The sequence below is a fragment of the Schistocerca cancellata genome, chromosome 3, assembly GCF_023864275.1.
Source record: "Schistocerca cancellata isolate TAMUIC-IGC-003103 chromosome 3, iqSchCanc2.1, whole genome shotgun sequence".
NCBI classification, from domain to species: domain Eukaryota; kingdom Metazoa; phylum Arthropoda; class Insecta; order Orthoptera; family Acrididae; genus Schistocerca; species Schistocerca cancellata.
In genome coordinates, this window is record NC_064628.1 from 839,010,321 (window position 1) to 839,016,975 (window position 6,655).

Sequence of the window (6,655 nt, forward strand, 5' to 3'; positions counted from 1 at the left end):
ACAAAGCACTGTGCAGGCTGGTGATGGCTCCATAACGGAGCGGGCTGTGTTTACATGGAATGGACTGGGTCTTCTGGTCCGACTGAATCAATAATTGACTGGGAATGTTTATGTTCGGCTATTTGGAGACCATCTGCAGTTATTCATAGACTTCACGTTCCCAAACAACGGCGGAATTTTTTTCGATGACAGTGCGCCATGTCAACGGACCGCAGCTATTCACGATTTTTTTGAAGAGCATTTGGACAATTCGAGAGAATGATTTGGCCACCCATCCAACATTTATGGGTCATAAAAAAGGTCAGTTCGTGCACAAAATTATGTACGGCAACGCTTTCGCATTTAGGGACAGCTATAAAGTCAGCATGGCTCAATATTTCTGCAGGGGATTTCCGATGACTTTTTACGAGTCCATGTGACGCCGAGTAGCTGCGCTACTCCGGGAAAAAGGACGTCAGACACGATATTAAGAAGTATCCCATGCCTTTTAACACCTCGCTGTGAGTTCTACTTCTGTCCATCCCGCACCGCTCTCATTTAATAAGCAATTAGATAACTGCATATGAGCCGGAACATGTTTCAGGTACCATTAGCGCACAGAACCGACAGTAACCGTGATATCAGACTACACGGAAAACAGTACAGAATTGTGTGTTGCCTAACATCCAGGCACAACCTACTCGCTTTCCAACTACAAGAATGTGAAGTCTACGTAACTGTGAGGGAATGTTCCGTTAAATTCTTTTTGTGTGTTGTCTCTTGAAGGACTAGAAAGGTCTACAAGCCAACCTCTGTTTAATGAACCAAAACATTATGGACACCTGCTTGACAACTTGTTGGTTCGCTGTACATGCAGTACTGCAACGTGTCTACGTGGAATGGATTCGATTAACTATTGTAAGGTTTCGGGAGGCATGCGACATAAAATGGAACTGAATTAGCTTAAATTATGGGTTGTTGATTTTTGGACTCGGAGTAGGCACCAGACAGCGTCCCAGATGTGTTCCATCCGACTCACATCAGGCGAATTTCGTGGTCGAAACAAGGAAAGTTCGCTGTCATGCACCTCAGACCATTGTAGCATGATCCTGACCTTTTGACACAGACAGTTATACTGCTGGAAGATGTGATCGTCGTGGTGGAAGACTTGGAGGAAGTATATCTGCTAGCGTGGACGAGATGACCTCAACCAAAACTACACCAGTTGCATCTCAAATGAATGTCGCACGAGTATGTGGAAAATAAATGTGGGAACAGCAGAATCTCCATATAATTCACGCAGAGTGCGAGCTTTAACTGGTGCTTACATTGGCTTGAACATCACGTCGATTGAATGCATGCTGCAGCGCAATGTTGATACTTTCCTCCATGTGTACGTTTGTCGGATGACACACAGTTGATCAAAGACGATATGCTCAAAAGAAGGAATAATCGTATATCGTATATCAGTTGTTGCAAATTCCTAAGCCAAAGTTTACAATTGAGCTCAGATTTGTAGTGAAGGTTTATTGTCAATAATTGGTTAAGAAATCCGGATACAATCAACCAATGTACACTATGATCGTGAAATGTGCTCTGACGAAGCAAATATTATAATCGCTACCTTCAGCGAGACTGAATGCCACTTGGAGGCCTTGTGAGCACGCGATGCTTCAAGGAAAGTATATAAGTGAGACAGAGGCAAATGGGGAATCATTGTAGAGACGATGCGGGCCGAAAATGTAGAAATGCAATCACATAAGCCACTTTGGTAAAGGTAGATCGTTACCGGCACCGAGACTTTTGGAAACAGCAAAGCTTGCAATAAGGTGGGATTTTAATTATAAGTGCTAGCAGCAATGGGCGTGGAGAACGGAATGGACGAGGGAGGTAAAGAAAACTGTTACAACACGCAGTTAAAGACTATAAGGGCGTAGATGGTGGCATGATTCATAGAGAAAGGAGCGATTGAAGTAGACATAGCGTGTGGTAGTCCCGTAACTTTTCTGGCCGCAACCACCCAAAGTGGGTGTATGAAGTACTGACGTTGTCATATTGACGAATGTTGGAGATGTAACGTACACAAGTCTGTTCTAACCCTGTTTCCCTGCTAGTGACGTGTTCAGTCACATGGCACTAATGCAGGTTCGGTGGAACGAGTGATGCACGAGTTTGCATTTGGCATCTTGTGGAAATACATTCTGAAACTTTTTGAGGGCATAAAGGCAAGCGCAAGTCTTCTGGAATATGGCGACAGCATTCGCTGCCCCATCTAAATTCTCATCCAAAACTACACCCAATGTCTTCATTTCTTTCTGATGCTCTTTTGGGATATGAATTCACGTTGAATGGGAGGCAATTGATTGCAGAATTCTATATTTATTCAAGTCTGGCAGTTAGAGCTGGAGATCATCGACATAGAAATGATATTTACAGGGAGACGGAACCGATGAAGCCACACTGACACATAATGAACACAAAAGTGGGCATAAGACTGACTCTTTTGGCACTCCTGAAACAACATATTTCCAGGACGATTTTTCATTCCCACAGAGAAAACCTTATTGGCTGTTTTACAAGTAGGTTTCAAACCACTTCAGGGCACCGTATGAGAAATTTAGCCATCGCATTTTTCTGAGCAGTATGTCGAAATGGCAGGATCAAAGCTGAAACCTAGTAGAGTCAATATTGTGGCCTCGCGAGTGTCCATGGCATATTTAAGGTCATCACTTACCTTGATTAGTGCAGCGTTGTCTTATAGTGTTTGCGAAAGTTACGAATGCTGCATGGGATATTCATCTGGGCCTCCATGGGATCTGCCATAGAGAGCTGTGACTCCATCCCATAGCGCTTTATGTCTTCCCTGAGGGCGATGCTATCTTCTAAGAGCAAAACTGTCCGTATCACGGGAGTGGAATACTGCTACAGTGATTTGAGAATCAGAGAACTCACGTTGATATCTTGACCACCAAATTAAAAAAAAAAATGAATCCTATCAAACACATCAGGGGCGCGATCGTGAGACAGCTTCACGACCACAGACAACCCGTCCGTAATTGACGGGAACTGCTTGACCTGTGCCTAGACTTCAGGTTCCACATTTCTCCGGAAACCTAACACGGACCTGTCGAATCCAAGCGACGCAGAATCGCTACTAAATTGCGTTCCAAAGATGGACTAATATGTTACTAAGCAATTGGTCATATTGATTTAGATCATCAATTTAATTGTGTTCCGACATTCCGCAGACCTTTTCTTTTCCAACATCGACTACTTTTATCATCCACATGTCTATACTTCTATGTTTCTGATTGTTTTCTTCTTCTTTAGATATATCTAAATAAAACCGATAACTATCAAGACCACTAATTGTTCGTTGGTCTTCTTAGTTTTTATGTAGTTGTTCCCTATTCAAGTTGATTCAATCTTCTACGTAATGCTGAACGATGATAGTACTGTTACAGTCATGGTTTTAGTGAGTTTCTTGGGAGAATTATAGCTCCAAGTTGTCAGTTTCCCACCATCTCGATAGCGGAAAAACTCCCGCTTGGGGTGGAGAATGGTAGTTTTCCTTACATCAGGAATCACAAAACTACCGAACCACCAGACACAGACGTGATTTTCCTTCTTATTAAAGTTGATTCACACTAACAGTTATATTGACATTATTTTTAAACCTTGCGGCCATCCTCGCTCAGTTGATACTTTATCATGTAGATAATAAAAATTCCATGTTTTACGACTGAATCTTTTGTTTGTGCCTACAAAACTCGTTTATATTCATAATAGGTATAATCGGTGATCTGTAGCATGAAGGAAATTTATTTAGTCATATATATATTTTTTAGGAGATCTACAGTGAACCTTGCAAGCTCGTATAAATTATCCGAGTATTTACAAATATAGCCTTGTGATTTTTCAGTTGCATCATTTTTTGTACTCATCACTCATGTATTCTCCTGTAGGTGTCAGACGTACACAATGCAGGTTTAGATTTGACAGGACACGTTTAAGCATTTCACTACACACAAGCCGTCCTGTGTCAGACTGCGCATGGCCTTGCTCACTTGCTGTATGGCTGACTGAGAGATGATGGGAGCTGTGGTGGGTAACAGTGGAGTGTTGGAGTGCTGACTGAGGACGGTAGGTGTTGGGGATAGCGTGTGTTAATATTTCTTTTATGTTATTAATTTTTTCTTTTTTTTTAATTTTTTGGTAAGTTATAAATTAGTGAAAAGGACAATATTCTCAGTTTAAATATTGACTATGGACGTAGATGTCATTACAGGAATCGTCAGGTCTAATGACAACTACAAAGCTGAACTTATAACCGTTTTTAATAAAGTAATGTGTGACCAAGACATTGATTTTGTAATATAATCAATCTGAAAGAGCGCAGTTCTCTTCTGTGTTTCCACCTCCACCCTCTCAGAAGCAAGTTAGCGCTCGCGCAAAGTAACGTGGCACCGGTACAGAAACGCATTCTCGTCCTGAGCTCTGATCGACTTCATCCTGCTGTTCAGAAAGGGCGGCTGGCACAGTTGACTGTTGCATGTTGATTCACACACTTGGAGCATTCTCGTTGTTATCTCTTTACTACAGAGAATGGCACCACAGTTTTCGTGGACTGTAGGTGCAGGAATAGTTCATAAATACACACGTGTGATTGAATGCTGTGCCATTAAAATATTACTGGAGGAGACATACGAGGAAGTGGTATCTCATTAAAAAATGTGCTTGTGAGGCTCGCAGGAACTGCTAGCTATTCCAGTCGCACAACTTTAGATAACACTAACCACAGATGTCAGGAAAATGACACATAATTTCAATGTGACACATGTTCTTTATTTTACACGTATAGTAATGTGCACGATGTTTCCACTGTGATACACGTCTTACACTTTTTTGTTTTATGGGATTTCTTATGGCTTGTTTTGCTTTGGTCGATCCGTTGTTTGAACGATTATTTGTGTTTCAGCAGTCAAGTGAGAAACTACTGGCTTTGAATGTATATACACTCCTGGAAATTGAAATAAGAACACCGTGAATTCATTGTCCCAGGAAGGGGAAACTTTATTGACACATTCCTGGGGTCAGATACATCACATGATCACACTGACAGAACCACAGGCACATAGACACAGGCAATAGAGCATGCACAATGTCGGCACTAGTACAGTGTATATCCACCTTTCGCAGCAATGCAGGCTGCTATTCTCCCATGGAGACGATCGTAGAGATGCTGGATGTAGTCCTGAGGAACGGCTTGCCATGCCATTTCCACCTGGCGCCTCAGTTGGACCAGCGTTCGTGCTGGACGTGCAGACCGCGTGAGACGACGCTTCATCCAGTCCCAAACATGCTCAATGGGGGACAGATCCGGAGATCTTGCTGGCCAGGGTAGTTGACTTACACCTTCTAGAGCACGTTGGGTGGCACGGGATACATGCGGACGTGCATTGTGCTGTTGGAACAGCAAGTTCCCTTGCCGGTCTAGGAATGGTAGAATGATGGGTTCGATGACGGTTTGGATGTATCGTGCACTATTCAGTGTCCCCTCGACGATCACCAGTGGTGTACGGCCAGTGTAGGAGATCGCTCCCCACACCATGATGCCGGGTGTTGGCCCTGTGTGCCTCGGTCGTACGCAGTCCTGATTGTGGCGCTCACCTGCACGGCGCCAAACACGCATACGACCATCATTGGCACCAAGGCAGAAGCGACTCTCATCGCTGAAGACGACACGTCTCCATTCGTCCCTCCATTCACGCCTGTCGCGACACCACTGGAGGCGGGCTGCACGATGTTGGGGCGTGAGCGGAAGACGGCCTAACGGTGTGCGGGACCGTAGCCCAGCTTCATGGAGACGGTTGCGAATGGTCCTCGCCGATACCCCAGGAGCAACAGTGTCCCTAATTTGCTGGGAAGTGGCGGTGCGGTCCCCTACGGCACTGCGTAGGATCCTACGGTCTTGGCGTGCATCCGTGCGTCGCTGCGGTCCGGTCCCAGGTCGAGGGCACGTGCACCTTCCGCCGACCACTGGCGGCAACATCGATGTACTGTGGAGACCTCACGCCCCACGTGTTGAGCAATTCGGCGGTACGTTCACCCGGCCTCCTGCATGCCCACTATACGCCCTCGCTCAAAGTCCGTCAACTGCACATACGGTTCACGTCCACGCTGTCGCGGCATGCTACCAGTGTTAAAGACTGCGATGGAGCTCCGTATGCCACGGCAAACTGGCTGACACTGACGGCGGCGGTGCACAAATGCTGCGCAGCTAGCGCCATTCGACGGCCAACACCGCGGTTCCTGGTGTGTCCGCTGTGCCGTGCGTGTGATCATTGCTTGTACAGCCCTCTCGCAGTGTCCGGAGCAAGTATGGTGGGTCTGACACACCGGTGTCAATGTGTTCTTTTTTCCATTTCCAAGAGTGTATTTGTTAATACAATCATTTTCAGAGTAGCTAGTCGTAGCTTTCAAATGTGCGAGATAAATATTTGTGCACTGGTCTCGGCTGTCTAACTGCACTTCTCTTGCTGTGCAGTGGCCGTTCACAATGGAGCCTGCAGCCCCCATCGCTACCGTTGTCGCCCTCTTTACAGCGCCTAGTGCACAAATATAGGCCAAGTTATTTTGTGCATACTTTACGCTCTTGACATCCCCTGCCCGTCTC